Genomic DNA, 10,970 nt, shown 5'->3' on the forward strand with positions numbered 1-10,970 from the left:
GAAGGGTCTGCCAAGGATGATGGATTCATCCATGCACTTCCCAGTCTCTAGGACTATGAAATCAGTAGGGATGTAATGGTCTTCAATCTTCACCAAAACATTCTCTACAAGTCCATGAGCTTGTTTTCTTGAATTGTCTGCCATCTCTAATGAGATTCTTGCAGCTTGCACCTCAAAGATCCCTAATTTCTCCATTACAGAGAGGGGCATGAGGTTTACACTTGACCCTAAGTCACACAAGGCCTTCTTGAAGGTCATGGTGCCTATGGTACAAGGTATAGAAAACTTCCCAGGATCTTGCCTCTTTTGAGGCAGTTTCTGCCTAGACAAGTCATCCAGCTCTTTGGTGAGCAAGGGAGGTTCATCTTCCCAAGCCTCATTTCCAAATAACTTGTCATTTAGCTTCATGATTGCTCCAAGATATTTAGCAACTTGCTCTTCAGTGACATACTCATCCTCTTCAGAGGAAGAATACTCATCAGAGCTCATGATAGGCAGAAGTAAGTCCAATGGAATCTTTATGGTCTCATTTTGAGCCTCAGATTCCCATTGGAACTCAGAGGAGATTGGTACACGCCCACTGAGGCCTTCCTCAGTGGCGTCCTCCTCCTCTCTTTCCTCTCCACATTCGGCCATGGCTATGGCTTTGCACTCTCCTTTTGGATTTTCTTCTGTATTGCTTGGGAGAGTACTAGGAGGGAGTTCAGTAACTTTCTTGCTCAGCTGACCCACTTGTCCTTCCAAATTTCTGATGGAGGATCTTGTTTCATTCATGAAACTCTGAGTGGTCTTTATTAGATCAGAGACCATTGTTGCTAAGTCAGAAGTACTCTGCTTAGAACTCTCTGTCTGTTGCTGAGAAGATGATGGAAAAGGCTTGCTATTGCTAAACCTGTTTCTTCCACCATTATTGTTATTGAAACCTTGTTGAGGTCTCTCTTGATTCTTCCATGAGAGATTTGGGTGATTTCTCCATGAAGAATTATAGGTGTTTCCATAGGGTTCTCCTAGGTAATTCACCTCTTCCATGGAAGGGTTCTCAGGATCATAAGCTTCTTCCTCAGATGAAGCATCCTTAGTACTGTTTGGTGCATTTTGCATTCCAGACAGACTTTGAGAAATCAAATTGACTTGTTGAGTCAATATCTTGTTCTGAGCCAATATGGCATTCAGAGTGTCAATCTCAAGAACTCCTTTCTTCTGACTAGTCCCATTGTTCACAGGATTCCTTTCAGAAGTGTACATGAATTGGTTATTTGCAACCATTTCAATCAATTCTTGAGCTTCTGCAGGCGTCTTCTTCAGATGAAGAGATCCTCCAGCAGAGCTATCCAAGGACATCTTAGATAGTTCAGAGAGACCATCATAGAAAATACCTATGATGCTCCATTCAGAAAGCATGTCAGAAGGACATCTTCTGATTAATTGTTTGTATCTTTCCCAAGCTTCATAGAGGGATTCTCCATCCTTCTGTCTGAAGGTTTGGACTTCCATTCTAAGCTTACTCCATCTTTGTGGTGGAAAGAACTTTGCCAGGAAGGCATTGACTAGCTTTTCCCAAGAGTCCAGGCTTTCTTTAGGTTGAGAATCCAACCATATTCTAGCTCTGTCTCTTACAGCAAAAGGGAATAGCATCAGTCTGTAGACCTCAGGGTTAACCCCATTAGTCTTGACTGTGTCACAGATTTGCAAGAATTCAGCTAAGAACTGATGAGGATCTTCCATTGGAAGTCCATGGAACTTGCAATTCTGTTGCATTAGAGAAACTAATTGAGGCTTAAGCTCAAAGTTGTTTGCTCCAATGGCAGGGATAGAGATGCTTCTCCCATAGAAATCAGGAGTAGGTGCAGTAAAGTCACCCAGCACCTTCCTTGCATTGTTGGCATTGTTGTTGTTTTCGGCTGCCATGTGTTCTTCTTCCTTGAAGAATTCGGTCAGGTCCTCTAAAGAGAGTTGTGCTTTAGCTTCTCTTAGCTTTCTCTTCAAGGTCCTTTCAGGTTCAGGATCAGCTTCAACAAGAATGCCTTTGTCTCTGCTCCTGCTCATAAGAAAGAGAAGATAACAAGAAAATGTGGAATCCTCTATGTCACAGTATAGAGATTCCTTGAAGTGTCAGAGGAAAAGAGAAATAGTAAGAAGAAGGAGAAGAAGAATTCGAACTTTATTAGTTAGAGTTCGAATTGTGCATTAAGAAGGAGTAGTACTCCATAAATAGAAGGATGTGGGAAGGAGGGAAGAGAATTTTCGAAAATTCAATTAAAAGATTTTGAAAACATTTTGAAAATTTGATTGATAATTTTCGAAAATTAAAAGTGAAAAAGAAATCAAGTGATTTTTGAAAAAGATTTTGAAATTAGAAATCAAAAAGATTTGATTGAAAACTATTTTGAAAAAAGATGTGGTTAAAAAGATATGATTGGTTTTAAAGAGATATGATTGAGAAGATATGATTTGAAAACAATTTTAAAAGATATGTTTTGAAAACAATTTGAAAAGATATGATTTAAAAAAAAATTGATGACTTGCCTAACAAGAAAAGATATGATTCAGACATAAAACCTTCCTTGATAGAAAAGGCAAAAAATGTTCAATCAAATCATTAATTGTTAGTAAGTATCTTTGAAAAAGGAAAGAGATTGATTTTGAAAACATTTGATTGAAAAGATATGATTTGAAAAAGATTTGATTTTGAAAAACTTTGAAAACTTAAAAAAAATTGATTTTGAAAACAAAATCTTCCCCCTAGCACCATCCTGGCGTTAAACGCCCAGAATGGTATACATTCTGGCGTTTAACGCCCAAAATGCTACCTTTTTGGGCGTTAAACGCCCAACCAGGTACCCTGGCTGGCGTTTAAACGCCAGTCTGCCTTCTTCACTGGGCATTTTTGAATGCTCAGCTTTTTCTGTATAATTCCTCTGCAGTATGTTCTGAATCTTCAATTCTTTGTATCATTGACTTGAAAAGACACAAATTAAAAATATTTTTGGATTTTTAATAATCAAAATGCAACAGGAATCAATTAACAATGCATGCAAGACACCAAACTTAGCAGTTTGTGTGCTACTGACACTATATGAGACACATGAACACTCGAGTCAATAGAATTTAAAGATCAAAACAAGAAATATATGCATGGATTCGAAAAATGTAACAAAAACATGCATGTGACACCAAACTTAAGATGAGACACTAGACTCAAGCAAGAAATAGCAAATATTTTTTTGGTTTTTATGATTTTGTAAATTTTTTTGTATTTTTCGAAAATTAAGTGGAAAAAGGTATCAAAATTCTTAATGAGAATTCCAGGAATCAGTGCAATGCTAGTCTAAGACTCCGGTCCAGGAATTAGACATGGCTTCGCAGCCAGCCAAGCTTTCAAGGAAAGCTTCGGTCCAAAACACTATACATGACCAAAGGTCAGCCAAGCCTTAGCAGACCACTGCTCCAAAAGCAAGGTTGATGAAAATCAACAAGCTCTTGTGGTGATAAGTTGAAACCTCGGTCCAATCAGATTAGACATGGCTTCTCAGCCAGCCAGATTTCAACAAATCATCATGAAACTCTAGAATTCATCTTCAAGAATTTCGAAAAAAATAAATACCTAATCTAAGCAACAAGATGAACCGTCAGTTGTCCAAACTAGAACAATCCCCGGCATTGTTACCAAAAGCTTGCTCAAAACTTGAACAATCCCCGGCAACGGCGCCAAAAACTTGGTGCGCGAAATTGTGAACAATACTTTTCACAACTCTCATAATCCCCGGTAATGGCTCCAAAAACGTGGTAGCTCAATACCATGGCATTACACAACTTCGCACAACTAACCAGCAAGTGCACTGGGTCGTCCAAGTAATACCTTACGTGAGTAAGGGTCGATCCCACGGAGATTGTTAGCATTGAAGCAAGCTATGGTCATCTTGTAAATCTTAGTCAGGCAGACTCAAATATATGATGATGAATGAAAATAATATAAAAGATAAAGATAGTGATACTTATGTATATCATTGGTGTAAGAGCTTCAGACAAGTGTATGAAGATGCCTTCCCTTCCGTCTCTCTGCTTTCCTACTGCCTTCATCCAATCCTTCTTACTCCTTTCCATGGCAAGCTCGTGTAGGGTTTCACTGTTGTCAGCAGCTACCTCCCATCCTCTCAGTGAAAGCGATTGCATATGTCCTGTCACGGCATAGCGGAATTCAGCTGTCGGTTCTCGGTCAGGCCGGAATAATATCCATTGATACTTTTGCGTCTGTCACTAACGCCCTAGCCTGCTAGGAGTTTGAAGCACGTCACAGTCATTCAGTCATTGAATCCTACTCAGAATACCACAGACAAGGTTAGACCTTCCGGATTCTCTTGAATGCTGCCATCAGTTCTTGCCTATACCACGAAGACTCTGATCTCACGGAATGGTTGGCTCGTTTGTCAGGCGATCAACCATGCATCGTGCAATCAGGAATCCAAGAGATATTCACTAAGCCTCAGATGCTTGTAGAACAAGAATAGTTGTCAGTCACCTTGTTCATGAGTGAGAATGGTGATGGGCGTCAATCATCACCTTCATCATGTTGAAGAACAAGTGATATCTCGGATAAAGAACAAGCGGAATTGAATGGAAGAACAATAGTAATTGCATTAATACTCGAGGTACAGCAGAGCTCCACACCTTAATCTAGGGTGTGTAGAAACTCCACCGTTGAAAATACATAAGAACAGGGTCTAGGCATGGCCGAATGGCCAGCCTCCCAAAGGTCTAAGATAGCATGAAACAAAGATAGCTACCCAAAGTCTCCATATTACAATAGTAAAAGGTCCTACTTATAGAAAACTAGTACATAGATGAGTAAATGACATAAAAATCCACTTCCGGGCCCACTTGGTGTGTGCTTGGGCTGAGCAATGAAGCTTTTTCGTGTAGAGACTCTCCTTGGAGTTAAACGCCAGCTTTAGTGCCAGTTTGGGCGTTTAACTCCCAATTAGGTGCCAGTTCCGGCGTTTAACGCTGGAATTTCTTGAGGTGACTTTGAACGCCGGTTTGGGCCATCAAATCTTGGGCAAAGTATGGACTATTATATATTTCTGGAAAGCCCAGGATGTCTACTTTCCAACGCCGTTGAGATCGCGCCAATTGGGCTTCTGTAGCTCCAGAAAATCCACTTCGAGTGCAGGGAGGTCAGAATCCAACAGCATCTGCAGTCCTTTTGAGTCTCTGGATCAGATTTTTGCTCAGATCCCTCAATTTCAGCCAGAAAATACCTGAAATCACAGAAAAACACACAAACTCATAGTGAAGTCCAGAAAAGTGAATTTTAATTAAAAACTAATAAAAATATAATAAAAACTAACTAAATCATAACAGAAACATACTAAAAACAATGCCAAAAAGTATACAAATTATCCGCTCATCAGTACGCGTCGCCATGCGACCTTCCATCTATGTGTGCGCGTCTTCTGCGCGTGCGCGTCAATTCCAGCATCCCAAATCCTTGATTTTCCATGATTTCTCCACTTGCACGCTTTTCCTCTTCATCCCTTTGATCCATTCCTAGCCTTTTAACCTTAGATCACTAATACACGCTTCAAGGCATCTAGTGGAATCAAAGGTGAATTAAAATCAACCAATTAAGGGCCTAAAAGGCATATTTTTACCCTCAAGCACAATTAGGAGATAATCAAGAAACCATGCCATTTCATTGGATAAATGTGGGGAAAGTGGATAGAATCTACCTAAATTAAGCACAATATGTACCATCAAATAGCGGCGCATCATTAAGACAAGACAAGACCCTGGCATGGTATTTGGGTAGAATAGATCTAATTTTGCATAGGGAAAACTTGTGCACTTTGCAAGTTCGTAAGTGGCTAAACAATAGAGTAAGTAAATAAGACGATGTATTTAATATCATAAACCGCTTATTTTAACATGAAAACTTTAACATGAAGATCTTGCAATGGAATACTTTAACAGCGTAGAGGCAACTAAGTGAAATGTCTAAATCAATATCTTGCATGAACAATGGTTGATGTATATTAATTTTAGATATTTTTCTTACTTGCGTTGTGGATGTTCTTATTTGCAACGGTATTGAATGTTTTTTTCAAATATTCACTGGTCTGCATTGACTTGCAGTGATTTTTTTATCTGCATATCCAAGTATTGGTGGGTATATGCCTTTGAGATAGCTTATATGAGAAGAAAATTTGTCGGTAAAGAATTTCACAAATGAATTCCCGTTGCAAGTATAGTTATAAACCAACAATTTATGCTCAATCAAAATTTGTTTGTCACAAGCACAAATCCCAATAAAATAACTGAGAGTATTAATCCCGGGTCGTTCTCCCTAGGAATTGCAATGAAATGCTCAATTATTGGCTATGAAGGAATGTTTTGGGGTTTTTGTAATAAGGAACAAGAAATGTAAATAGTAAAAGAAATAAGCTAATAACTAAGAAAGCTCTTGGCAAGGAATGAGAACTAGAAGTCCTATCCTCATTATCATCATCAATTGTGACAAGAATTGTCCATTGCTCCCACTTAGTTAACCTCTAACTATGAAGGAAAGTCAAGTGGATGGAATTGGCTCTTGTCCACAAGTCTAGTCAAATCATAGTGAAAGACTAGCTTTAGTGGCATTCAAGTCAACTAGCAACTTCCCATTTTCAATCAACAAGAGACTTTGACAATTCAAGAGTCTCCAATTACTCAAACCTAGCCAAGAGAAGAAAAATCTATCTCATAACTAAAAGAGACATTTCATCAAACACATAGATGTCAATAAAAGTAAACATCATAAATTGCAAGAATTAAAGGAAGCTATAACTAATCAAAGTAAGAAATCAATAATGGAAATCAAGGCAAACATTAAAAGACATGGAAATCATAAATTGCATTAAAAGAAAATGGAAATCAACAAAAGAGTACATAAACTAAAATTAATATAAAGGAACTACAAGAGAAGTAAAATGCTAGAACAAGTAAAGATAAAAGGAAAATTAAAGCAAAAGAAGAAGTAGATCTAGATCTAAAATGAAAATAAAACTAAGAACCTTAATCTAGAGAGATGAGAGAACCTCTCTCTCTAGAATTCAACATCTCTCTAAAAACTAAGGTGTATGAATATTCCCCCCCCCCCTTTTTACCCCTCTTCAATTTTGCATGTAATAGCCTCAGAAAATGAGTTGGATTTAGGCTTGGGAAGCTCAGAAATTTCCCCCAGCATTTTCACTTTAATGAGGTCACGTGCGAACTGCGACGCATACGCATGGGCCACGCGTACGCATCGATTGGGATTCTCTTCTCACACGTATGCATTATGTCACGCGTACGCGTCGCCATACGACTTCACATTCACCCGTGCGCATCTGTCACGCGTGCACGTCAATGTATGCATTCCAAATCCTTGTTTTTCCATGAATTCTCCACTTTGCATGCTTTTCTCTTCACTCCTTTAATCCATTTCTAGTCTTTTCAACCTGAATTCACTAACAAACACATCAAGGCATCTAGTGGAATCAAAGATGAATTAAAATTAGCTAATTATAAGGCCTAAAAAGCATGTTTTCACTCTTAAGCACAAATTAGGAGAGCATCATGAAACCATGCTATTTCCTTGAACAAATGTGAGAAAATTTGATAAAATTCTCTAAATTAGGCACAAGATAAACCCTAAAAATAGGGTTTATCAACCTCCCCACACTTAAACCAAGTATGTCCTCATGCTAGAATCAAGAAAGAAACAAAGGGTACCAACATTTATTCAATGCAAACTAATTAAATGCAACCTATCTACATGCAATCTATCTAAATGAATGCAACTACTTGGTCAAAATAAATCAACTTCCAAGAAAGCATATGTACACATGAGGGCTGAAGGTATCAATAACCAAGTCAAACCACAATTGAATTGAGTTATTAAAAAATTTTACAAACTTACAAGAAAAGTGATGATTCTAGGTGAAAACATGTAATTGAGCAATCAAACCCTCACCGAATGTGTATCCGCTCTAGTCATTCAAGTGTATAGGGTTGATTCACTCAATTCTCCCCTAATCATGCTTTCCAAGATTTGTTTTTCATCTAACAATCTACAATTATTTCATGCAAGCATACAAATATCATGAGGACTTTTCATAAGGTTGTAATGGGGCTAGGGTTAAAGTAGGATTGTATATGGTTAAGTGGACTAGAATTTGAATCTTTGATTAACTTAAACTTCCCACCTAACCTATATAACAACCTATTCAAATACAAACCTAACTACCCATTCTTCACTTTTTCATATACTCATGCATTCTCTTTTGATCACCACACATATGCATTGGTTATTATTATTTCACTTTGGGGCATTTTGTCCCCTTCTTATTGCTTTTCTTTTTCTATATATATATATTTGCTTTTTGATGTGATTATATACAAATATCAATGCATATGGTTTAAACATAATTAATGCATGAACATGTACCCAATTTCCAATATTTTCAACAAAATTACAAAAACACTCTTTTACCTCAACCAATGTTCCAAGTTTTCCCACACTTGAATGATACATACACTCACTAGCCTAAGCTAATCAAAGATCCAAATAAGGGACATTTATTGTTTTTCGCTTTATGGCTTGTAATGTGCTAAATTAAAGAACAAAGTGGGTCAATCGTAGGCTCAAAGTTAGCTAACAATGGAAGATAAAAGGTAGGCTATTTGGGCAAGTGAGCTAATGAAACAATCGCCTCAATCATATAAATACATGTATACACAAGATAATGGACATATAGAATCAAACAAATCCAAGATTACAATCATAGAAAAAGAATAATGCACACAAGAATGGAAATAAGTGGTTATATGATATAACCACGCAATTAGGCTCAAATCTCACATGCTTATGTTCTCATCTCAAAAACATGATCCACAATGTATAATTCAAGCAAGTTCAATGAAAAATTTTTACTCAAATCAATTGGAGTGGTACCCTATAGATAAATTTCTTGGAGAATTTCATTGTTTTGACTAAACTTATTATATATATATATATATATATATATATATATATGCAAATACGAAAATGCAACAAAGAATTCTAAAAAACCTAAAAAAATGAAATGCAAAAGTGTTGGGATTAGAAACTTGTCACCCAAAAACGTCGACTGGTCAGACGACCTCCCCACACTTAAAAATTTGCACCGTCCTCGGTGCATTCAAAGATAAGAAAGGGGGTACGACAACTTTCCGGATTGCCACCTTCAGCTGGTAGATCAACCGGCTGCTGCATGTTCTTCTCCCTCTTCCATTTTTGCTTATGATGACTTATCCTGAAATTAAAAGGCAGGATAGTGAGAAAAGTAAATGCAAAGGAAATGAAGCATCCAATGTTGGAATGAGGTAAATCACTAGAATTGAGTGAGTGAATTAGTGTGACATTGATGCAAAATAGGTGTGTGAGTTCTAAATTGCGCGCGATTTAGAACACATGCACACTAGCATAAAAAGCTTTCTCACAATTTACACAAAAGAAGCATGCACTTCACTCATTCTAGTGTGCTTGAAATACTCTAAAAAGACTTCTAAGTTAAGACAACCAACCAAGCAATAAGAGGCATGAGATCATTCAAGCAAATATCAAGTAATTGTGAATTGGATAATGAATGGACATTGATTGATGTGCAAGAGAACTTAATGGACCAAATGATATATGAAACCTACACATCAATTAATGACACACTTTGAATTTGGGCTCACATCACCTAGTGGACATAAGATGGGAAACATCGTTGCTATGCAATGTAGTAAAAGGGAACTAGAGGTGAGAAATTAATCACATAGCAAGTGTGGTCCATATAGCTTGAGAATTTCAAAAGGATGTCCCTAGGTGAGCTTTCAATCCAATTTCAATAGAGAAACATGATGCCAAAATGACTAGTTTCAAATATGTGTAGAGCACATAAGTAAACAATTAATAGTCAATCGTGTCATTAAGGCATATGCATAACATATGGATGCATATGATCAAGAAACACAATGCATTGAGATAAATGCACAACATCCATCGGAAAATTGCTCAATCAAAGAAAAGGATTCCAATCACATGTTGTCTAGCTACAACATGCAATTCAAAAGATTTAGAATGTTTGAAAGGCAATTCTCATTCACTTGGTATGCATAAAATTAAGCATAAAGAACTCAAAACCAAGTGGCAAATTATAACCTCAATAAAGGATCCAACAAGGAATATAAACAAAAATGATGTTAAAACAACATCTTATCAGTAATCAGCAGCAATAAACAGCAAACAATATTAATAATCCAACACTTATAATGAAAAACAAAAAATTAAATGAAAATTTAACTAACTAAACAACTAACTAACCAACTAACAAACTAACTAACTAAAAGAAATAGTTTTAGATGGTGTTTGGTAGTGTTGGATGATGGTAGAAGGGTGGAAAGAAGAGAAGAGAATAGAGAAGAAGGAAAGAAATGAAAAGAAGAGAAGAAAAGAATGTGGGTGAAAAAGGGCAATCCACACGTATGCGTCGTGCGACAAGTAAGCGTGGAGGGGTGAAATGGGAGCGATGCGTACGCGTGATGGGTTATTCAAAGGGGAGACGCGTACACGTGGGTTGGTTTTGTGCTAGAGGCACAATTCCAGCCCAAAACTCGCACAACTCTCGGGTTTTTGTATGGTAGGTGAAAATTTTGGATCCACGTGTACGCTTGGATGATGCGTATGCGTCGATGGTTGAAAAGCTTGTGGTCACGCGTACGCATGGGTGACACATACGCGTGATATAGTGCTCTATTTTTTAAAATTTTTCAAGTTTTTGCACCAAACCAAGCATTCCAAACCTCCAAACAGCTACCAAAGAACCATAAAATCTTATTTAACATACTAAACTACCAAATAAACTCAACAAACTAAGCTAAACATGAAATTAAACCTATTTATAGCAATATTTACAAAAGGGAAAAAT

The 10,970-nt window shown here is 37.3% G+C and overlaps 1 non-coding gene across 1 annotated transcript; it reads left to right on the top strand.

Moving 5' to 3' along the window:
* The first annotated feature begins 1,395 nt into the window (after window positions 1-1,395).
* Window positions 1,396-1,503, top strand: LOC130942775 (small nucleolar RNA R71). Its single transcript, XR_009071326.1, has one exon. It is a non-coding gene; the product is annotated as a small nucleolar RNA R71 (small nucleolar RNA).
* The last annotated feature ends 9,467 nt before the right edge of the window (window positions 1,504-10,970 follow it).

The sequence above is a fragment of the Arachis stenosperma genome, chromosome 7 (genome assembly GCF_014773155.1).
Source record: "Arachis stenosperma cultivar V10309 chromosome 7, arast.V10309.gnm1.PFL2, whole genome shotgun sequence".
NCBI classification, from domain to species: domain Eukaryota; kingdom Viridiplantae; phylum Streptophyta; class Magnoliopsida; order Fabales; family Fabaceae; genus Arachis; species Arachis stenosperma.